Source organism: Manacus candei, unplaced genomic scaffold (genome assembly GCF_025592945.1).
Source record: "Manacus candei isolate 608988 ecotype Guabito, Panama unplaced genomic scaffold, ASM2559294v1 h1tg000015l, whole genome shotgun sequence".
Lineage (NCBI taxonomy): Eukaryota > Metazoa > Chordata > Aves > Passeriformes > Pipridae > Manacus > Manacus candei.
The window spans coordinates 5855025-5879599 of NW_026138063.1; the positions used below are offsets into that span (position 1 = coordinate 5855025).

Below are 24575 nucleotides of genomic sequence, written 5' to 3' on the forward strand. Positions count from 1 at the left end.
TTTTGTTATTTTCATTCAAAGCTCTTGTCAAAATATCTATTGCAGCTGTTCTGCTTTCTCTTTTTTTCAGTTTGTAAGCTAAGGGACTTTCTCCAAATAACATTAAAAATCTCTTTTTCTATTTGAAATAATAACACTATGAGATTAAGATGTCCTCCTGAGGCCTCCAAATAAATATGAGCAATTTTAAACATGGTGAACGGGCTTTCACTCAAAACATTCTGCTGTGATTTCATTCTGGCACGTAAAAACATTTGTATGCAGACTAGAAACCAGCAGCATTTGATAAGGTGTTCAAGAGAACTATGGAGCAGAATCGATGAGTTCATCACCAGCCATGCACAAAGTCCCTTTTCTCTTAGGTTCTGTTAATGCTTTTGTATAATTAATTCCTTATTTACAGGTTCAGTGGAATCTTAACTTTCTGAAATGGGAAGTGGTTAGAACAAGGTAATGAACTTTATCTGGTGGAAAATGTTCAGGGAAAAAAAAAACCTGTTGAGAGTCACCAAGGAGGTGTAGACTTTTATATGCAACCTGGCTTAGTTCCTTTTTGTTGGTATTATAATTCTCAGTAATTCGTACCCATGGGAAACTGTCATTTCTGTAATAAGCTTTAGTTTCGAAAAGGAATTTAAGTATTGTATGTAAATTGTAGATTAAAGCCTATTCTGAGTTTTGTGTCCCTTGCCACTGGGATGAATGAACAACTTCATAGAAGTGCAACAAATTTGTACAAGTAATTTTTATACAGTTACCTCAAATTTATTTTGTTTTCATGTGAAGATAAAAGTACCGTCACAGCAGTAGAACCCGTGTAAGTATTCTTTTGTCACAGAAAATGCCTTCTTGTATAAATGTGCATCTTTGTCTCCACATGCATACCCACATGCACTACTCCAGCCAATAAAGGAGATTTCAAAAAATGTGACTAACCAGGGTATTTTACCTTCTTGCACCATTCAAAGGTGTGGAAGTAACACCTGTACATTCTTCATTCTCCACTGTTATTGACCAGATGCTCAACTGATGACATTTTTTTTTAGCACCAGCTGAATTAATATTTATCGTAGGACCTTTGAAATCAATGAAGACCTGAAAATTTACACCAGCTATTGATCTGCTTCCAGAGCTTTAATGTTCATCATGGCTCATCTCACCATCCAATTTTGAATATCTTCTCCTGCACATGAACACCCACTCACAGAAATTATTACAAGTATAACTACCTGATTCATGAGCACTACCAGGCATTAAAATGTGCTTTAAAATAAGCTTACACTTATTTGTATGTAAGGCCAAAATCAGGAAAAAAAGTCTACTTTATAAAGAAAAAATCTATAGTAATTACGCTGATGCAAAGAATAGGTTTGTACCACAGTTTGTAGCCTTAACATGCTGTAGTAAGTTTTATGTTAAAATCTTTATAAAAGGAACAGTTCTGTCTGATCCTCAAATCTATATGTTGACCTATATGTCAAAGTCATAATGACACTTTACAGCAGTTGGAAGCCTGCTCTGTTCTGCTTCATTCTGGAAAGGAAGAGACATGCAACTGGACCACATGTTGCTATAAATTCAGGACAGAAATAGCTGGATTTCCTCTGTCTTCTGAATTTCCCCCTCTTAATATCAGCAATGCCAGGCACTTAGTATCTATGAGCTTAGCTTTATAATGATGCTATTAAAAAAAAAAAAAAAAGAAAAAAAAAGTGGGAGTTCTTAAGTTTATAGGAGTCTGCAGTTCATATCCAGGTTTTTTTGCTTTACAGCTCTAAGAGCCAGTAACTTTTTTCAAATGGAAGTTGGTAACACTGGCAACCAGAGGTGATAATACCAGAGCTCAATTAACAAGGGGTTCGAGAGAGACTGTATGAGCTGCTAACACTTTAACTGCATTATTAGAAATACAAAAAAGACAAATTTTTCATCTAGTGATTTCGTTCAGTTACTGAGGAAGTTAATGAGAATTTTGCTGTTGCCTTACGGAAAGAAGAATCAGTTCAGAAATCTGTATGAAATCCTGTGAGGTCCATATAAAAGTTAACCAGCTATGTCCATGGCTAACTAAGAGTCTTTGGATGTTTCCAGACCTCCCTGAGTCATTTATCCATCCATTTTTCTGTAAAGAGGAGTGTGTATGTTCAGGTATTCATGCTCAGTGGCTGGACACGGATAGATCCTTCCCAAAAAGATACATCCCCATGACATTGTGAAATCAGGTAACTTATTTTTGAGCAGGTCTTGCAAGCTTGGTCTCAGCACGTGGCTTTGGGATGGAGCTTGACTGTATCTCATGGGTGTGAAGGACAGAAAAGGAAAGCCAAGGACTGCAAAGCAGTCACGGGCTAGACCTGGTGCAATACACTTGCCTTTTCTCTGGGTAAATGGAGGAGCGGGGCAGAACTTTCCGGCAGTTTGGGAGGGTGAGATGTACAATGCACCTATTTCATCCACTAATTTCTAGAAACAGCTTCAGCAGTAATTTTAATCAATTAAGACTATATGAAAAGTTCTGAAAGTGATATACAATCCGTTTGACACCAAATGCATTTTCTGAAAAAGTCATCCAACATTTTAGTGATTGATGACAAATATATGGTTGTACAGTGGTGTTTTTCTACTTTTCATAAGGTTACTCTTATGTAGTGGTGATTTTGGCTGAACAGATGAATGAATTTTGCTCTTATTTGCATATAGGTAAGTCTAGAGCAATTTCTTGAAAGTGGAAACATGGACCTTCACTACAGTAAATAATATCCAAAACCAATTACTCTTGGTGAAATAGTAGAGATTCCCTTGTTAAACCATGTGCTGATTTTTTTCTTTAGCATTCATCAGTTTGTCATAAATATATTTTTCTCTCCTCAGTTATTTACTGGAGTAAGTGTTCCTGCTCTTCATAGAAGATGAAGATAACAGGAACCATTGGTTTATTCTCATGGATCACGACTTCAGTGTCCAAGATCAGAAAATGTCATAGATGAGGAAAAATAAGCCAGAGTTTGGCATTTGAGTTGGGTTTTTTCTTTTTTTCTCTTTTTTTTAATTTTTTCTTTGTTCCCTATAGGCATATTTGCTATCTTGATTCTCTGAAGGCTGACCAGAACCCAGCAGAGGATACAACCTTAATTGCTGCAGCCAGGAACCTTGTTGGGAATTTTCCTCTTTCCTTGTCCAGGAGGAAAGGGCAGGGTTAAGTTCATGAAAGGAGCTTTCTCCAAAAAAACACTCCCAACTGCAGCAACTGTAGCTCTGAGACCCACCAAGGAAGCATGAAAACACTTGCAAATTCTGCTGTGTTTGACAGAAGAAGGAACACATGTTAAAATTAATAAAATATTGGTAATATTTGTATATCTGAGATTCTTATTTTTAAACAAGGAATTCATTTTCAACAATACATTTTATCTTAAATCTAAAAGGGCTGCTTGGTTACTAGAATTTTGACTGTACTGTAAAACTGCATGTGAATTCCTGTTTGTCCCATACTTGCCCTGGTTCCATTCTACAATTCAATTTAGGGATTTTATTTTAAAACTAGAAACTCTTCATTTTTATTGAGTTGAGTCAGTATGGACTATTGCTAGGTGCAGTTTGTTGTCTCTAACTCATTCATCATTTACTCAAATATAATCATTTCAGTTATGATTTTCTTTTTTCTTACTTCCTTAGAGTTTTTGTTGGGTTTTTTTTAAGAGTTTCTGTAATAAGTGCAATTTTGTTCTTCATGCCCTCTCACAACCTTGCTACTGTTTCACACAGGTGCAAATATTTGAAATAATTTAAATATCTGTTTTCTTCATTTTATCAGTCTTCTTGTTTATTCTGCTGGAAATTGTACTTTAACTTGTTTTTCTTGTATTTGCACATCCAGGGCTATTACTAATTTATGAACTCCCAGTGATAGGAACTCCTATTTGGATTGGGAATGGAAATCTAGTTACTCTAGTACCTCTAGCATCTGGTATGGCCCAGATCAGTTGTTTGTGGGTAGGTGCAAGAAACCCTTCAGTCAATAAAAACAGGCATGTGCCAGGAAGGTCACAGTCATAACTGAATTATCCTCACACACATCCTAGATGGTAATTTTTCCCTTTGATAGATGCCAGAGGTGCAACTTCACAGGCAAAAGCCAGCCTCGAGCCAAGGTAAACACATGCCTTCAGAAACAAGCTGAGACTCGCAAACTCTGCTGTCTCCTAGATTCAAAAGCTTAAAAAACTAATAGTTTCCAGCTCATGGCTATGCTTGAGACAAGTGTTGATGTATTTTTTTGTGGCTGTGCAGACATCAGACTGTTTTTTTCTGAAGAGGATTTTGTTGTGGTGCCTGTGTCTGCCACAGCTGAGCTCCTCCTGACCCCCATGCAGGAAACAGCCAAATTTCTGTTGACTCCACCCAGGAAAGATGAGCACCTCCCCCGGTAGAAGGGAATGAATTACAGATGGGCAGCATCAACCTCAGTTTTCTACTGGTTTATAATTTGAAACAGCCCTTTGATTTCCTTCTTAAGGAGCAGAAGGAGGGCTTGGTGGTGTGGGTATGATTGTGGGAGGTGTTTTTACTGTAGATTTGTGCTGGATGTTGAAGGTTATCAGGCTGAAATTCTTCCTTCCTAAATTTAACCACCAGTATTAGGTGCCTAATTTAAAGGAAGCTGACTAGACTTTACCTGAAGTTAGTAAGAGGAGGAATTTTAGTACTGGATAAATCATAGTGTACTGGTATCTGGTTGTCCCTGTTGACTAAGAGAGAACCAAAAGTAGGTGAAGAAATTTACTGCCCTTTCTGTCCTTCAGATACGCTTCACTGTGAAAGCCTGACACAAGCATTTATAGATATATTTCCTATATACACACATGTATGTATATATATCCTATTGATAATTATTTTTTCCAGTTGCAGAAAAATTGCATTTTTTCCAGATCAGAATCACAGCTTTTCATGCCCATTCTTTATCTTATTACCATAGTGCCTAGGGCTGAGGGAATAAGAGCAGCAGTGATAAGAACTAAACAGGAAAGACTCTGAGGCAGCACAAAGTAATGAAAAAATCCTCACTTGTGAAACTTCATAATGTAGAAACTTTACAGTAGTAAGTATAGCTAAGATTGGAGGAGGCTGCATATGGCTGCTATAGCACAGAATGCATTTCAGAATGGATTCTGCCTTGGGATGGCTAAATGGGATGGAGATGTTCTTATTTCTTCCATCTCTCTAAATAGCTCCAGGATTAGATAGATGGATCCAAGACAGCTAAGACACAGTGACGAGGTTTACAAGAATTGCTAGTTCCACAACATTTCACTCCATGTGATATTACTTCATGAGGGGTAAGTTTCCTCAGGAGTGATTTAGCAAAGGGGAAATGCAGAACAGAGAAATGCTGCAGAGAAGAGAAATCAGGGAAAAAGAGCTGGAGGAAAAACACCAGCCCAGAGGAGGGAATTTTGACCAAATCACTACTGAGCAGCCTGGCACACCAGCAGAAACAGAGGCTTCTTGTAGCACTTGGTGAGACTGCTGTGTTTTGCCAGTTTGAGCATCTTTGATCAAATGGGCTGATTCTTCTCAGAAGTTAGTGTGGGTTTAGATGTGTTTAACACACAATAGCTGTACTTAACAAAAAAGACTACTAGCTGCCTGTTCTGGTGCTGAGGAGTCCTTTTTTTATACAGTCAGATATTCTGCCTTCTCTGTAGTTTTGAGTGTGTTTGCAGGCTTCAAACCTTTGTTTAAGGACTACAAGAAATGATAGGAACTGCAAGAGTTCACATGTGAAAAGGATGAGAGTCGTATTTTCAAAAACTGCCCAAAAGCACAAGGGGTTTTATTAGCTGTAACAGCATAATAAATTATTTCTGTCAGCCTAGCAGCCTCTAGTTACACTGTCACGCCGAGTGGCACTACTTTAACCTGTGTTGAGCATGAAGATGTACAATAGATGCGTTGATGTCGAGCACTTGAAGAAGGGTTTACGTGAGTATTTTTAGACTTCCGTGTGGTCTCTGACATCTATTTGACAAGCACTTAAGACCACAAGATTTATAAAAACATGCTTTAGAGCAATACTACCTATAAATCATTGTAAACTGACTTTACTGGAGACAGAACCGGTTGTCCTATAAATCATTGGTGTTATTAAGAGAACTATGCAAAAATATGATCACTTATGTCTTGGAGAGGAGCTATATGAGTGCCTTGGCTGCATTTGTTCAACCCTCTCAACCTCAAGCTGTGTGTTGCAATCAGATTAACTGAAAAACTAAAAACAAACAGAACAAAATAGATAAAACTGATAGCAATATTTGCCACATGCTGAGGTCAAAGAGGTGTAAATACTGACAGATATTGATGGCTTCCTCATTTATGAAGCTACTAAACATTATCCATTTAGAGGAGAGATCAACAGGAAAAGCATCAGCTAATGGGGACCACCTGTGGGGCAATCACCACCAAGTGCATGTCCAGCCTGTTGATCTATAAGGCTTCTGTAAAACTGCTTTCTCATATTAGAGGTCAGAGCTAGAAAATTATGAATTTCAGAGAACAGCTGTGAGCATTCACTGGACTCATTGACTCTAAGATCTTCAAGGAACCCTAATTTATATGAAGAAGTTGCCATCTAGTTAAGCAAGATACCAGGCACAGCAGATTTTGGTTTACAGCAGAGGTGTTTGGACTAAGGTGTGATTACATATGCTTCACATCTGATCAGCAGAAAATAACCTTTTTTGATATTTTGACCATTACCTATATGTCCCCACCTTCAGTCCTGCACTATACGTGGCATTTTCTGAGGAGGAGAGATAAGGAGCTAGTGCAGACTGCTTACCTGCATGCTAGCTTTGTTTGACTTTCACAAAGTTAATGAGGAGCACTTCTGGCAAATGGGAGATGTCTTGTCTTTCATCCTTGTCAAGAGGAATTTCCCTGCTGGCATTCAGACAGTTAGTTTCTGCAATTAGATTTGCATTAATATCTACTCGCTTTTCTATGTTCATTCTTATAGGTAGGTGAAACAAGAAATCTTGCTTATTCTTGTTCAACTTTTGAGTTTAAAAATCTTTTTGCCTGGCTGACATTAGTGACACATAATCCTAGGGTGTCACGAGGCTGTTGCACATTTACAGTCCAAGTTGGTCATTGGAATACAATAGCACTGTACAAGCATCATGATGGTGTAAAACAATCTTTCAGCTTTAGACCACAGACACTGCAGTTTCTATTGCTCCTCAGTCTGTCTTGGCATTGCCAAAGTCTCACTGGAAAATCCAGATAGGTTGTCAAAAGGCAGCACTGGCACTGGAAAGTATCTCATTGTGCAGGCTGGTCAGGATAAGTGGTCCCAGCCTTCCACATCAGACTGAAATGCAGCAGAAGGGAGCAACCAAAGAGCTTATTTCAGGTTTTTATCACTATTGTGATGGTATTGGATCTAGGTCCATGGTCTGCTGTGCTAAACAGCAAATTAAATCCTGGAAAAAATCTTAAATAAAAACAAGCAAACATTTTCTGAGTTTAAAATTTTAATCTGAACTGTTGGCTGGCTGATGACCTTAACTCGCAGATGTTACCTCACAGCAGACCTGTTGCAATTTTGCTGCACACTGGGTGACAGTGGCCAGAGTATTCAGCTGTTTGTTTCCAAACTAGAGTGCATCTGCAACTTCTTCAGCCTCATAATTTCTGTGCTCTGTGATCTGTCCATAAACCTTCAGGTAGGTGCTGAGCTTATTTTTTCATGAATGTTCATCTTGGGTCTGTGCTGCTATAGTCAGAGCCTGGTCGTGGGTAGCAAAAACTGATAAACTTGGAATCTGCAGACTGCAAACTTTTGACACCCCATATATCCAGCTCCATAGGACAGGCTGCATTCTTCCCATAATGTGAAACTGCTTTTAAGATGGGATCAACAATAGATAGTTGCATAGAAGAAAGAAAAATCTCATTAAAAATCAAAGAGAAAGAAGTGATATAATAATAATTTTACTGGTCATTTATATCTCAGTTTAAAAGAAATAAAAATCAATTTTCCTATTTTCTTTGGTCAAATTTAGTAATGCTTTTTCATAATATGTAGAAAAATAGCCTATATTTTGCAAAATTATTGCGAAATTATATTGCAGCTGTTATTCTGAATGAACTGGTTTTATTTCATATGTCTTCAACAACAAAAAGGAAAGATTAGTAATCAATCATCCTGATCTGTAATCTTCACTGAGCATTTACCCCATGTGAGCCCGAGATGCCTACCCACAAGATATATCCTTCAACATCTCCAAGCTCATTCAGCTGCAACATGAGCAAGTAGCAGCCTCAGAGCTGCTCTGAGTTAAACTGGCAGTGAGGCATCATGTTCCAAGAGCTGGAGTCTGCACTGTGAAGATGCCTCTGAACTAGGCAGGAGGAGCGAGGGGACTGTGCTACTGGACCTTTTGCATCTCCAGTCAGTGACCTGTGGAAGATGGGGAACAGAAAGACACAGACCCATTTTGTTACTACCAGCAACGCTACTCTGGCTCCTTTACACACAGTCCCTCTCACTTGTTGTGCCCCATTAGACAAGAGTTAAAACCAGCAATTAAAAATACTAACATTTAATTTTAGAAAGTGGAGGCAGGCTGGAATCATCCAGAGCAGACAGCAGGGTCAACAGCAGGCAGGGTCTGTAAATTGACTCTGTCTGGCTGAGCAAACTTAGGTAACTGCTGATTAGGCAGGTCTTTTGATGTGCCTTTTGTGAAAACAAATTCAAGCTGCTACTGTTGCAAAGCAGTTTAAATTTAGTAGTAGAATGGCTAAGGCTTAAGTAAAAGGGTAAGGCCTAGAAAGCAACACATTACAGTAGTGAGTTAAGCAGCAGCCTTGTTCGTGGGAATAGAATGTACTGAAGAAGTAGAAACAATAATCAAAAGATGTAGTCAAGCATGTACGTAACGATTTGTACCTTAGATGTGGTAAGGGTCTGTTAAACAGTTCTAGGGGGGTAAGGCAACTTAAGCAGATTTATGACTAGAGTAGATGATTGTTAATTGTTATAAACTACTGCACCTGGGTTGCTATAGAAACTGTAATTGTTTTAGCCGTGAGAATACATGCAAACTTGTTTGTGTATAAAAGTTGAACTGAGAACGAGGGTCGTCGGAATCCTGACTTGGGGCGTTAGCCCGCAGGTTCCCGGGGCCCCGAATAAAGCACCCATAAACCGGCACTCTGTTGGTTTGTGTCTTTGTTTACGGGCAACACTACCTTCCATACACAGCACAGCTGATGATGGGTTGTTACTTAAAGGTCTGGGAAAGCAGCTCTCAGATCCCCAGCTTGTCAGAAAAAACAGCAGGAAGGGGCAGGAATAATGAAAACAAATGTACCCTGAGAACTGGACGGGTACCACTGGAGCAGGAGTCAACAGTGTGATGTGCCCCGGAACGTATGGCAGGAAACTGTGTAAAGTCAAAGCTGACCCAGGACACCAAAAGAGCTTCTGTGTATTCATTACTTGCTGTGCTTGGGTCCTGACAGGGCAAACAGTATCAGTTATGCTTTTCTTCCCCTGTGCAGGGTGGCACAGCTTTAAGATGCTTCCCTATCCTTGGAGAAAGAGACTGCAAAATTGCACTGACAGGTACAGCTGGTTGGAAGGGGAAGGAAAAGAAGCTGTTGTAGTGATGGCTGTGCTGGGGGAGGTGGCAGTGCATTGACAAGTGTCATCAACAGCTGGAGCAGAGCTGAGCAGCAGCGCAGATTAATGGTGGTGGGAGTTCAAGCTATTCCTGTAACCCCCGTAACCACAAAACCTTTGCTTTTTTTCAGTATGAAGAAAGTTTTCAGACAGCGCTTAATGATTCACTTCCCTTACAAATGAATAGCGGAAAACAACCTTTAATCAACAAAACCCTCTCATTGCTGTTGATAACAGTTTTTTTCACAGGTGTTTTAAAAAAAAAAAAGTCCATTTCTAGCTGTCACATATGCAAAATTCTCAAAATAGCTGAGAATTTGAAAGCTATTTTAGGATTTTTAGGTTTTAAAGAACTTTCTGACTGGGAGTCTGAGACCACACTCACAAGCACTAGGAATAATTCTTATCGTTGTTATTTAATTCCTGGTAGTAGGTACTAATCTTATTAGAAAAAAAAAAAAAGAAAACCAAAAAAACAAGAACTGTAGGAAACTACTATATTTTTTACCTGACCTACTCTGCAAAAGGCAGCTGCTGTAATTTTACATGCAGCTCCAGCAGCAGCTGTTTATCTAATGAGCTTTGGAAGACCAGCTCTTCCAGCCCGACAGCTCTGAGAAATACAGAAGCATGGCAAAAAGTGGCATTGATGTTTCAATAAGTGACATTCTTTCCTTTGAGTCAGCATGAAAAAAATGTGTTGGAATAACGTTAAAGGTGCCGGGAGTCTCCACCTTCATATAAGGCTTAAAGCCAGCACCCATCTTCTTCTTCACAATAAGAGACTCTCCAGGGCACGGATGAGAAATAAGTGTATGTGGTCATAGACTTCAAGGAGTCTATGAAAGACAGAGACATTTTGGGGAAGGAGAGAGTAATTTTGGTTCTTTGCAGTACCTGTGAGTTGAATAAATGCTATTGGATAGTTCTGCATTGCATAAGCTACCTCTAAACAGAGTATTTGAGACCCCTTAAATATGAGTCCTGTCATAGCACTGGACCTTCATTCAGGAGTTCTCTGCAAGTCCATATGATGATGCTGCTCCAACACAGTGCAGTGTAAGGCTCATATCCTTACAGCATTGTGCCAGAACATCCTGCTGCTATCACCTTTGTGGTTAAGCCTCTAGCTTAACTAGTTAAGTTCTCACAGCACAGTTAAAAATAAAATGACCTCTTTCTTTCTCTTACTGCTGTCACAATTGTCATTCCCCACCAAATGCCCTAACTTCCCACTGCACCCCGCTGGCTCTGCTGCCCCTGTTGTCTCAGTCCAAAGAGTTTCTGAACAAGAGACATGCTTTTATGGAGCCTGGCAAAGCTTCAGAAGGGAAAAGGAAAAATCAATACCACTTCAAAGCAAAGTCTTTGCTTCAGTGAATATGACATTTGCCCTTTCCTCACTAGTGGGAAAAACAACAAGGACACTTACACCGGCAATGGAAATAGAATGAACAACAACAGAGAGACCTTCCAGGTTTGACTTGTAAAGGGGAATAACTTTATAGTCATTGTCCCTATTTGGTGACATCAAAAGCAGGTGTAGGGTGTTAGGCAGTGCAGCCTGGGAATGAAGTGGAAAGTAACACAAAGTCAAAGAGAAGAGAAGGAATTTGGAACGAGAGATAATGGACTCTGCTGAAGAAACGGGGAAGGAAAGACACGACACAAAGGTCAGGTCCATCGTGGCACAATCAAATCAGCTACGAAATGTCACCTGAAAAGGTGGGCCATAACAGTAAAAGGACCTTCCAGTAAGTTTTACACCATTTTGACAGCTTTGCAGTGACTGAAAATGGTGACAGAACCTCACATTTTGCTAATGAACAGCTTTTTGGTAGGGTTGAGCAGGTCAGAAATTTTCTAACAGAAACTGAAAATGCCAATTAAGGAAATTAACGTTTCTGCAAAATCAAAAGAACTTTGACAGACTCTCACTGCTGATTTTGGAGGATTTACAAAAATTTAAACTAAATGTAAACCTTACAAGTTTGCTACAATCATTTTACACATTCAATTTTTCATTAATTTAACTGTTTCTAACTACTTTTATTTCAAAACTATATGCTTTTTCCAAGTTCTTAATTTAATTCTCTTTTGACTATGCAACTTTTTAGCTAGTTTTCCAAGTTGTTTTGTTTTGATGTTTCTATTTCTGTGCCATTCTTCATATGTAATTTTGTGGACCTCTTTCTTTTGGAATACCATGTATTGTTTCAGTAGACTTTGTGTAATTGTTTGAAAATAGTCTTCTGTAAAGAAAGTATTTTCCTTATGTGAAGCTGTGCCTTTCGGCTGCAGCTGCCACTGGCTTTGTTGTAGTTTCTGGCCTGTGCAATGGATAATTTACAGCATCTACCTGTCCCTGCTGGGAGGGATCCCAGGTCAGCTGCTGTTGTTGCTGTCATGTAACAGAGCTTCATCCTGGGTGAATCAAACAGCAGGATTTCTGAGAAGCACACACGTAGTGGAGCAGGACAGTCATGTACTCATACTCTGACCCCTGTACTTGTGCTGGGTGAGAGTTCTGCAGCTGCAAGAATCAATAAAAATGTATTGATTTCTCCACACCATCATAAAGCTTGCCTGCTCTAATCTCCAGTTTGCAAGCTGAAAAAGGAGACTGTAAAACTGAAATTATCTTAAACTTTTCCTCTTTTTTCTTCCCCCTCTCCGTGCTTGCACAGGAGACCAAGATCTGTTTCTGACAGAGCCACCTGGCCAGGAAGGGGTAGCCCCCCTTGCTGTATCACGGCAGCCTACTCTGTTAACACTCAGGTGGTGAGAATAGCTGCTTTTGAAGCTTTTTAAGTAAGGAGAAGTACAGGGTGGGATTTCCCAAAAGGCAGAAGTTAAATGTTTTCGCTGGGCTTAACTCATCCCTCTACATGCAAGCAACATCAGTCAAGGAAATGCTTGTGACCAAAGAGCTCAGTGCACCTCTGGATATTCCGGATTCATATAAAGTTGTTTTTTGGAGTAATTTCAGCTATGCTTGATGTTTTCTGTTCTAGGCAGAAGATAGGTAGCACCTACTCATCTGAAGAACATGGCAATGTCCTCCCTTGGTGAAATACATCTCGGTGTTAAAAATGAAGCAGGTGAAGGGTGAAGCAGTATTTTCAATAATATTTAATTTCACAGAAACTGTCACCCAAAGCCATACCTGTCAAAAGGTGAGTGGGCAGGTCTCTATTTCTGGTACTTACAGAGATGGATGTAGCTGTTTGTCAGTTGTAGAGCCAGTCTTGGTTAAATCCCAAAGTCCTGATATAACACATGGGATGCAGTCATAGAACTAATTATATGTTTGGTTTTTTTCAATGGAATCAACTTGAACTCTCTTTTGGATGTTCCTCTTTGTGGTATGAGCACAGTTGAGTACGGTAATTGGAGAAATTGTTGCACATTGGTCGTTAACCTTCTGCACACATGTATTACTGGATAATATTTCAGTATTTAAAATACTAATAGTGTTGAGTATACTAACACTGCTTTGTGAGGTATGAAAAGGTTGGGAAAAAAGGCTGATTTTCATACTGTTGGTAATGGCTTCCCATGAGAACCCGCCCTGTAACATTATTGGGGTTTGCAGGTGCAAGGCCATGGAAACAATAAACAAAGAAGTGAGAACAACAATGGGAACACGGTGCCTCTGCAGCTGGTGTGAAAGATTCCAGAGCTGTTCGATCTTACTGCTAAGGCTGAGGCACGGGGGCATCTGAGGCACAGCAGGCCAAATTCAGCTTTAGCATAAGCAGATGTGATATTGTAGTGCTCAGTGTCTCATCTTGGCTTCATGGTCTTGCAATAAGGCATAAGAACATAGCCTTTTCATCAAAATATACATTTCAGCCAATCTACACTTTGGGTTTCATTCTAGAATGGTGTTTATTCAAAGAATATAATACTTCCTAAATAAACAAACAAAACCTCACATCTCTCCCCTCCCTGCCACATGGAATTCAGGATACATAGCCCACAGATCACAAAGTGAGTCATGCTGACATACAGAAATACCACCCAGTCAAGCTGGTAAAACAACCCAGATTTGAGAGATGGAGGTCTCTAAATTAAGAGTGCTCTGCTGCTCACCCCCAGGCTGTTAAAGCTCATGACTGTCTGCTCCAGCACCACAGTTGCTATGGCAATTCATATAGACAAAACGAGTAACCTGTCAGTAACCAGGTAAAAAACTAGGACTTAAATTATCCTCAGAAATTAACAGGAAGCTGATACAGATGCCAAAGAATCAATCCACTGTATTTTCTGTGTCCAATACCGCTTCACAGGCAGGCAGCTGCATTCTGTATAAGCTGCACATTCCCAAAGCCTTTGAACACTCCCACCACACAGAGCACATTTGCAGCAACTCTGACTTGGGGAAAATAATAATAAACAACTCTTGTAAAGAAACTAGGAACAGACAAAAAAAGTTTAAGCAGACCCAGATAATGCCTACTTGGATGCTACTCTAAAAAAAGTCAGATGGTGTCTTATTAGAAGATAGATATTTTTCAGATTCTTTGGCATAATGCTAAAACAGAACCTGAGCACCTGCAAATGACAAATCTTTAACAGCAGAGAAACAGGGACGTGGCTATGACAGGATCTGTTGTATTTTAGAAGTGGCAGGCTGGACCTTTTTTCCATTTAATTAGTGAATATATCTTGTTCATGCTCCTAGTACTATAGCACCTTAAATCGCATTATAATATGCTTCTCAGTAGAAAAGAAATTGAAAAAACCAACAGAATTGTCAGCAGCTACTTTTATACAATTTCATAATCTCAGTTTTGCCATCTCCAATATGAATTCAGTGATACAAATAAGGGATTTATCAAATGGAGACCACAGATTTAGCACACTGAAACTTTCTTATGTCACTCGCAAACACTGTTATAAAGTGCAAAATATCAGCCCAAATAACAGCTAAACCATGTATCTGAATGTGCATTTCTAAGGATTTTCAGTATTCTTCTTCCTCCCCTGGAGGTGCAAATGCCCCCAAATGGGTGGCAGACAGGTACTCCCTTCCCTGCCCCACCAGGCAGAGCTTCTAGACGGGCCGAACCAGAAACACTGTGACTCCCACAAGGCTGTGGCATGAGAGATCTCACTTTATGGGGCACCACCAAGGTAGAAACAGTCACCCACAGCAAAGCTCTGAGCATGGAAATCTGCAAGCTATCACTGACTGTCATAACAGGAATCACAGAATCATTCAGTTTGGACAAGACTTTTAAGATCATCAAGTCCAGCTGTCCCCCCAGCACTGCCAAGCCCACCACTAAACTATGTCTCCAGCTGCCACATCTCCACGTCTTTTCAATACCTCCAGGGACTCACCTGGATGGCACCAAGAATTTCACAGAGCCAGAATTACTTTTAATGTTGCTGAGCATCATTGCAAGGAAGAAAGGATAGTGTCTCCTGTTAGGTACTGCTCTTCCTTGCAAAGCACAGCTCAGCCCTGTAACATTTCATTCCTTGCCCTGCCTGGACATCCTCCTTCTTGGAGAGCTGCAGACATGCCAAGTAAATCAAAGGTATAAGAATTTATGAAACCCAAAGCAGCACTGGATTTTGGAATGACAGCATGATTGTATATGGGCTCTAATAAAAGGCAAAGGTTCCCTGAAGCCTCAGGCTATGAAGTGGAGTAGAGCAATGTGATTAAGAGAGAGTTAAGATGTATTAAACTTTGAAGAAAAAGGCATTCTGTTAGTGACATGTTAATAGATCCCAGGAAAGATTTGTTAATGGACTAAAAATTGAGAAACTCTTTGAAGGCAGCACTAAGTAAAAAGTAAATCACTATTTCTCTGTGGGTGAGGTTTGCTTGGAACCTGGAGAAAGCAGGAGCGCTGGGTACACCCAGGGCTTCCTGGCTGGGGCTTGGAGGCTGGGACACAGGGACACAGGGACACAGGGACATGGGGCTGGTCCCAGCATGCTCCCAGACCTGGTGCTGTACCACAGCTCTGCACAGCCACACGTGGTTTTAGGTCTTTCTTCCCATCCCACCGAGCACATGAGTGAATAAAACTTTATGATTTGAGTCTATGAAGATGGCTGGGGATGTGGTGATTTCCTGAAGAGCTAAATAATGACTAATTTTCAATTAAAAGACACTGTAGTGGGGCAACAGCTAAAAATAAAATGCGATCTCATCGAACTCTGAACCTTGTAAGGACACTGTGTCCAGTAAAAACCTTCCTCTGGCTGGTATGAGAAACTAAAATTTACACTGATAGCAACCCAAAAGCAATAATAATAAGAGGGGGAAAAGGGGCAGTAAAATGTTTGTCTTGGCCTGATCTTTTTTCTGTGATCTCCTTTCCAAGTTGACATATTGAAAGCAACAAAAGTGACAATATTTTGGAGCACATGCACTTCTGAGAGGCAGAAAGCACCAGAACAAGTAATGCTGTCTCCTCTCGATCCTGAAAGCCTGATTTATTCCTGCTGCATTATTATAAAAGGTATATATTTTGTGACATGATGGAAGCACTAGGGGACCTTGGCCCATCTTATATATTTGGCTCAACTTCCTGTTTTAATTGGATGCTTCTGGATTTCACCAATAATAAACAAAAAACAGCAAAGGCAGATAAATCAAGCACCTTTTACCAAAGCAGTTCATAATCTCCCCTCTGGGTGGTCAGTTTTGCATTAGCTATCAAACATTTTTAAAACCAACTGTTATCCCATGGCACTGAATTCCATGAATAAAATTTCTGTGATGACATTCATACTTAAGAAATTAAAACCTCCTGGTCGATTTTTAGGTTCCCTATTCACAATCCTAACTAGAGGCAATTTCTTTTCTTCATGGCCTTGTTCAGATGCACCACAGATTCTTGGATTTCCTCACATAAACTTTAACCTGCGTTTCATAGGCAATGGGAAAGTGGCATCAGGAACTTTGGATATGGCTTCAGAGAGGACTGGATGTTACTGGGGTAATTGCACAGCTGCTATTGTACTGTCAAGCACAAGCCTTTTCTTCAGAAGAGGCAATCCTACGTGTTTGGGGAAGTTGAGCAGTGATAATGGTGACAAGAATTAGTAAAACAGGTGCCTAAACCCTGTTCTGGTTTTTTTTCAAACTTGGGATCCAGCAGCATGCTAAGGAGCATGGCACCCAGCTGATGCTTTAGTCACCCCTCGTGTGCTCAGCTCCTGGGTCAGTCTCAGTGATGGGGATCCTCTCCTGGCCAAGTGTTTTCCATTGGGAAGCCCCAAACCAGGCTGAGCCCAGGTGATGCAGGCTCTTGTCAGGTAACAGCAGCCAGGAGTTTTGCATTTGGGAGCTCATCAAGGTGCTCATGAACTGTATATAAGTGTCAAAGGGGAAATGGTTTGGTTTAGTCCTATGAGCATCAGTGACTGCAGCTGGGACATACCAGCACTCCCAGGAGTCTGTGTTGGAAAGAAACTTCCAGAAAGAGAAGTTTCTCTGCAAAAGCAGAGATGTGGAGTGAGAAGGGGAGAGGTGGGCAGATGGCAGAGGCTGCAGCTCTGAGGCCCTGATGTACAGCTGCAAAGCAGGTGTGGAGGGAAGGCTGAAAAGAGTGAGACACCCAGAATACCTTCAGTTGAAGAAGAGGATCCTTCCCCAGAGTGCAAGTAGGTGTTTGAGTATCTTAAAAGGGATGAGAGGAAGCACTTATATGGTTCTTTTACAGATAGTCCTGAATGGAGTATCCTGAAAAGATGTGTATTGAGGTGGGGGTAGACCAGGGCAATTAATAGCCAAGGAACTGTACCTGCTCACCATGCTCTTTATACAGCAACTCAATATGACAAGTCCAAAGAAAGAATTCAATATTGAGGGGAAGGGTTTTTAATTTAAAAAAAAAAAAAAAAAGTCCTACATCTCTCTGATAGAGTCCTACACAGTAGGAAAATACCAAACTGCTGATTTCTTGCAATGCTTATGATCCTAATTACTTTATTGATTCAAGGCCTGCATTATATATATTTTTTGTTCTAACTTTTTTTCCCTGCTTGTGTTTTTACTACAGTGAGCACTAAAATTTAAGCTCTGTAAGATGGAACTGTCCTAGGGCTTTTTGCTGCTATACATCATAGAGGATTGGGGGTTTTTTTAGGCAATTTCCATATTAATAACTACTTAGCTTTTCCTTTTGGCTTTTGTTTTCCATGAGGAAATAATACCCCTTCTCTCCTTGTGGAAGAGGGGGAGTGACATGTTTGTCTGGGGTTCTTTTGATTATTTTTATTTCAGTACATATTTCTTAACTGAGAACAGTCTTCCTAAAATATCTACCTTCTGATGACCACAGTAAATCATGAAACTATGTATTTATTATTCCTTTTTATTTTTTTAAGACATGATAGAAAGGAAAGCCATTTAGCAAATCAGGTGCAAAACTAAGATCTATGTTTTAAGAGCTGTAGGGGAGCTGGAAGAAAATTGGCTCTTGTGATGAAGCATTATTCAGTCCATCACACATTGGAAGTACAATTTTGCCCCTGAGGTGAAGAAACTGGTCTTTTTTTCCCTTCTATATAACCTTGGAGTTCAGAGGATTTTCCTTGTGTACCACTTGGTAGTGCCTCTGCATGTCATGATTTGTGCTATACTAAGAATGGTGGGGGCAAATATGTGTGTATTTGAAGAGCAAGGCAGGTGAGGGTAGAAGGAACAGAGACAGGACTGTTTCCAGTCCTGCTTTCCCTATTTAGCTGCTCTTCACAATGAGAGAATTGGGAATTTTATTGTTTGGTTTTGTTCTGGACCTCTTTCAATTTTCATTGCTCTTGATAGAGAATTAATAAAAATCAGTGGTGTTTGAATTAACTTGTCTGTGTGCACAGGAACAGCCTGGAGGCCCCGAGCTTTGTGCACGACCTGTTTAAAATATTAGGGAGCCATCCACACTTCCACATCATCCCAACATTGCCTATGCTTTAGGGCTCCATCATGCTCCTTAGCAGTGATTCCTAGGTAGGGTAAATCAGCCATTAAACTGTAAATTGAGAGATTAAGTCAAGTCTAGTTATTCAAAGAGTGTACTGCTCTAAGTCATTAATAAATATATCCCAAGAGGCAGGAATGGGTGTGTGGTGGGTCGCCTCCTGGGCAGAGCTTCAGTAAGCAGCATTTTCAGTATCCTGAAAGTAATGTGCAGCTTTGGAGGGTGTGGAGAGCAAGAGAAAAGGGGGATGTACTGCAACAACACCTCTTCAGTATCTCCCTTCCTTCTTGTACAGCTTATTACCTTTAGTGTCACTGTGATGCATGAGAGTGACTGTGAGTGATGTTGATTGTGTGCTGTGGGGAGGATGGAGTTTGAATTCTCCTCTTTGACTTTCCAGCACTTCTTTCTGGTACAGAGTAAGATTATTTTCTTGCCTTTTCCTGTTCCTCTTCAGAGCACTCTAAGAATACTAACAGCATTCTTGTTCCACTGTGCTTTGCTGAGCACGGGGCTGTGAAATCCAGCTGGCACTTGCACAGAGATTCATATGGAAAACTGTCCTGGCTTCCTCCTCTTAACCCTCTATAAGACCAGTCATTCTATTTTTCAAGATATAAATTAAAATCAAAATGTAAGAATATAATGTAGAAACTGCTGTTGTGTACAGCTCCATAGGTCAGACTTGTTTGTTAAGACTGTAGCTTGAAGGTAGAGGGCAAATCATGTGAAAATGTTAGTACTGTAAAAGAGGAGCAGGAGAGAAAGAAAGAATAAGGTTTGGAGAGAAGGAAAAATAATTTGAAGAACATTCTAAGCAGAAGTGCCAGAAGGAAGTCGTACATATTTCAGAGAGACAGATTGGGCGAAGAAGCCTGGCAAAGCAAATCCATGTAGCAAAGCTGTTAAAATGGCATTGTCTTAGAGCTGTGAAACAGCTCTGCATCCTGCATTTCTCTGCATGAGTTAACTTGACCCCCCAGCCATTGTTTCCTACAGGAGTGGAATAACTTGATAGGCAGCAGGAGGCAAAATTATTTCAAGTCTTTCAGCATTTCTTCCTGTAACCAAAAAAGTAAACACGGACATCAGCATGTAAACAGGATGCTCAGCTGTAAATTAGAGCAAGATGTAGCTTGTTCTACATTCAGCTTTTCCAAAAATAATTCTGCTTTAGTAAATAAGACATTCTGTATGTGTATCCTACTTCAACACATTTCAGATTGCTGTCAACAAACTGTAGGATTTTAGTAGAAGGTGTTTGCTAAATAACAAGTAAGGCAAACTGGATTTACTAAATCAGACTTTCTCTGTTTTTGTTGCTAAACTTCTGTATGGAATATGCTTTTCTGTATTTGGATAAATGCTGCTAGGGATTTACTGTTCTATTTGTGACTGTGGTTGTTCTTTCAAAGCAGTCTTATGGCTCAGATACTGGGATAACCAGGAGGTGGGTGTTCTACTTTTAGCACTACATTACTGTGTTTTTTAGTTTTTTAAAAAACATATATTTTGGCAGGGAAGGCTGGGGTTTTTTAACCAGATTTCTTTTTCATTTTGCTGCTGGCAAAAATGTGAGCTCTTTGGTTTCTAGATAAAACTGCTGCAGTTTCTCTTGGAAATTGTAATTTGGTCACACAGAGCTGCATCTCATAAAATACACCATAGTCCCCGTGGTATGCTGCGTTGACTCAGTACAAGGAAACTGTAGCTCTATGGGGGACCTGTCAGCAGCCTTCCTGTGCCTTTGAGCAGGTTACCCTGCCAGGCTCTTTACAGCAGTGATGGCAGGGAGCTGAGAGGCCAAGGACATAAACTGGAGTTACAGAGGTTTACATTGGATTTTAGGGAAAAACTCTCTCATCATTAGGCTTGTTGAGCATTTTGTTTGCCCGGAGAGGTTGTGTAGTCTCCAAGTGTGGAGATATTTCAAAACCTGGTTGGGTAAAGCTCTGAGCCACTATGGCAGACAGCGGTTTTGGATCATAATATAATCTTTTTGTCAAAGCCTGGTGCACCTGTATAAACTTCCTTTTGACCTACATGAGTATAGCAGAAGGCAAAGCAAATTACAGCCCGGGAGCTTGGGGGATTTCTTCTCTTGACTTTCCAGTGAAGATGGTGTTCTTAACATTAGATATATGTCAGGAATGTAGTAGGCACAGTGCAACATGCTGACTTCCTGACTCCTTAAATATCACACCTGTTTACACAAACTACACTTGAGAGAATTTCCAAAATACTGATGTCTTTAGACTGCTGAAAGGGAAGTCAGATAACTTATTTTCAACAATTAAGATTAGTAATAGGGCAAATAAACCCCCATTTTTCCCTATCCAGATATGGCACATTTTGTAATGCTCACCACAACTGCTGTAGAGGTACAATACAGTCCAGTATCAGCAGTGAGTGATGGTGTTTGGAGGGTGAATTCAAAGTGTGCAAGGTAAGTTGTAAATAAAAAGGAAAGTGTTAATAGAAAAAGGGCAGTTGTTTCTGGCTTGAACTCCTTCTCCCTTCACACGTGGCCATACTGTGTTATATTGCAGTTATAAAACAGTTACTGTACCTGTTTGCCTCTTGACTACCTTTTATCTTCAGGTAGAGAAATGTGAGGAGGCAAAAATCAATGGGTTACAAAGACTTGATTCTTTCCTTTTCAGATGTGTGTGCATGTCATTGCTAAGGCAATGTACTCAAGAGCTTCTAAGTGATCAGTCTCCTCATGGATAGTTACAGTGAGATGAGGCAAACAGGCTCTTTGATATTGATTTACCTCAGTTGGAATCTTGGTGTAATTTGCACCTTGTCTGCACCAATAAGTACAGACACATCTGAGGAGTGGGTGACTTCCCACTTCTAGATGTGTAAGTGTTACACTTGCCCCTGTAGCAGAGATTTTGTGGATTTAAATATCCAGATGGTGATACTTGGCAAAAGTCATATCTTACAAGGTTTAATTCACACTGCAGTTGTTCATTTTGATGCTGGAGATGACTCTGGAGTAGGAAGTGTTTCAAAATGAAAATGTTTGTCCAAGGCCCTTTCTCCTTCAAGTCTACAAATAAAAAGAGGAGGGGGGCCCAAAGGAGAAGCTACTGGCTGTTAATGGTGGTCTGCTGGTGTGATTATTTCAAGTGATAGACCATTGAGAACAATGATGATGCTTTCAGCGCAGAATATCTCCTTTTGAGCAGTCAGGTAGTCTGTAGAATGGCTTTGGCTCCATGCCATCTTCACCTTAAGCATCATATTCCTGGCTGCTAAAGAGTATTTTACTAGTAGTTAAAAACAGGGCACTGCAGATGTTGGGGAATATATTTAGTGCAGGTGGCTCGGGTTGAAAGCTGCAGGTTGAGCTCTGTGGGGCAGGACCCAGAGCCAAAAGGCTGTGAACTGCCTATCCTTGGCAAAACAAAGGGCCTGGGGACCTGTGGGCTGGCCAGGGGACTGGATGCTGAGAGACAGGGCAGGAGCTGAGCACCCCCGGACTTTCCCGTGCTTAGACTGAAGGTATAAAAGCCCGAGGGTTCCTTTGTTCCGGGTTCCTCCTCAGAGGCACCAGCTCGAGCTGTTATTTTGTTACTTAGTTGTTGCATCAGGGTTAAAATATTTTAAGGATTTGGATGTCTGAGACTCTGCTATGGGAAACCTGAGGTTGAGCTGGTAAGGAAACCTGGTCTGAGTTTGGGGTGTGCAGCTGCGAAGGGGCTTCACTCCCAGCTCAGGTGGTGTGAGAGTGACTGCCAGACTGGCTCCTGGATGGTTGGAGAGGGAAGTTTCCTTAACAGTAGATATCAAATATTTTGGTGACGAATTCTGTTTTCAGCATACTACAGAAAACATTTACTTTTCTGGGCATATTTGTAATACGGTTCTGACTTTTGAAAAAATGTTAAGGAATGCCTAAGAACAAATGGTATTAGACTGTCAAGTAATAGGCAGAAAACCCTTGGTTATCTTTTCCCAATTTATAAATGTTATGCACTACTTTCTTTAAGCTTTATAGTTGAAGAACTTCATTTCCTAGCTGGGTGGGGCTCAGTATTGCTGTTTACTGAGTGCTCCAAGTGGACTCTTCAGTATGAAAACTGGCACGTGGCTTGCAGCTTAAAATGAAGACAGATTTTCGACATTCCAGTTCTAGGTTCGAGGTGCTCTGATCACTCAGCAGTTTTAAATTAGAGGGAGAGTCTCCAGTTAGCAGTGTAATGTCAAAGAATAGGGCTGCATTCATTTCATCAGCAACTTTTCCTTCACAGTATAGAAAAAAATCAAATGTAGCACTAAGAGGATGCCAGTGGCACTGCGTGTTCTGTTGGTTAGATGGGGCAAGATGTTAAAGCCAGTAGAAAAAGTCAGTGTGAGTTAATTAGTATAACTATCTGTTTGCAACACTTAACACAGCATTATAGATATCCCTGCAACAAACTAAGTTGTGATGCAAAATGTTATCTGTGTCCCCAGCTTTGATGCATGAAAGGCAAGCAAGGTCAAACTGCATGAATCTTAATGTGTCATCTGAATTCTAGGTATTATTTGGAAAGGAATGAAGATGACTGGAGGTAAAGAGTGTATTGCTCTAAAACATTTAAAGTGCAAAAGAAAATGGGCTGTACTCTGCCATCCTTAAAACATAAATATAGGATGTATTTTTATGGGCAAGAACAGTACATTTCTTAGTCTGTTGCACAGTCAGCCTTTTGGTATACCATGAAGTCAGGTTAATTGCTAAAATCATCAACATCCATGCTTCAAGCTGGTTGCTGAAGTTATCCCGCTAAATCCTTATTAAAAAATTAGGAAAAATTAAGAAAAATTAAAAAAAACACCACCACTACACCAAAACTATAGCTGCTTCTTCCCAAATTCTCCTCTAACGACACTGTTGTTCTAACAGAGTGATTAGACTTTCTTATCCCAGCTAGGGATGCTGCTACAGGAAGTTGAAATACCCATCTTGCTGGGATTATCCTTCAGGCACAATTTAAATGACCCAACAGCAAATACATCTGCTTTAACTTGACATTTGTTGTCCTTACTGCTTTCTCCTACTAGGTCTGTAAAGGCTCTAATTTTTCCCTTGGAGTCATGAGTAGCGTTTAAGAAAAAAAAAAATCTGTCTTTATTCTTAGAAATGACATTTTTGTTGATGAGCTCTCGTCTTTCTTTCACTTATGAACTTTAAATTGTATGCAGCTTTGACAGCATTTTCACTCTTGGAAGTATCCAGCTATACCATCACACTTCACAAAACCCCTGACTGTTCAGAGCCAAATTGTTGTCTTGCTCCATGCACTGGTGCTTGGTATGAAAGTGAACCAGACCAGTGAAAAGCTATTTATTATATGATGGCATCTTCAGGCCTGTGTTGGTTTGAAAAGGTCTTTTATTCCATTTAAGTTGGTACCTTAGCAGTCTGCATATTATGTTTTCTTTAAAGGGTAATTTAATCACCCTTAGTTTTAAAAGCTTTGGCCACAGGGAGTAAAACTGTTAATACTCAAGACAAAACCAGCTGAAATGAGAGCTAAGGAAAATACTAAACCATCCTTCTGCCGTCTGAGAAGAGGTACTGAAGCAGTGCTGTCTCACACATGGTCTTTTCTGGATCCCTTCTGCTTCCCTGTACTTCAACTCTTTTTCTCATTTTATTCAGGCCAGTTTTGCCAGTTACTGTTCAGTACTTCTCCCTTTGCCCAGAACTTAACAAAACAGCAAGATTTTCTTATAAAATTGGCATGTTTTTCTCTTTACCAGTCTCAGCTATGGATTTGTTTATCCTGATTAGAATTAAAGCCCATGTGCTGCCAGAACTAGTGTGAAGAGATCAAGTGGGATTCAGTCATGTGTTTTCATTTAAATTGCAATCACAGAAGTGTGTTTGAAATTAAAAGGTTTAATAACATACTCTTTAGAGTGGTCTGCATTAGGACCAG

The 24575-nt window shown here is 40.2% G+C and overlaps 2 protein-coding genes across 5 annotated transcripts in view; both read left to right on the forward strand.

The window, feature by feature from the left end:
• NLGN1 (neuroligin 1) overlaps positions 1 to 24575 on the forward strand; it is a 416929-nt gene that overhangs the window by 383962 nt on the left and 8392 nt on the right. The window lies entirely within an intron of this gene.
• The window catches only part of NAALADL2 (N-acetylated alpha-linked acidic dipeptidase like 2), a 466113-nt gene continuing 449200 nt past the window's right edge, over positions 7663 to 24575 (forward strand). For 2 of the 4 annotated variants that reach the window (XM_051781725.1, XM_051781724.1), the window contains exons 1-2: positions 7663 to 7728; positions 12707 to 12864. The gene's annotated coding sequence lies outside the window, so the exon portion shown is untranslated. Of the gene's footprint in view, positions 7729 to 11324; positions 11414 to 12702; positions 12865 to 24575 lie in introns of those variants that run through there. The other 2 variants (XM_051781723.1, XM_051781727.1) reach the window with 2 other exon arrangements.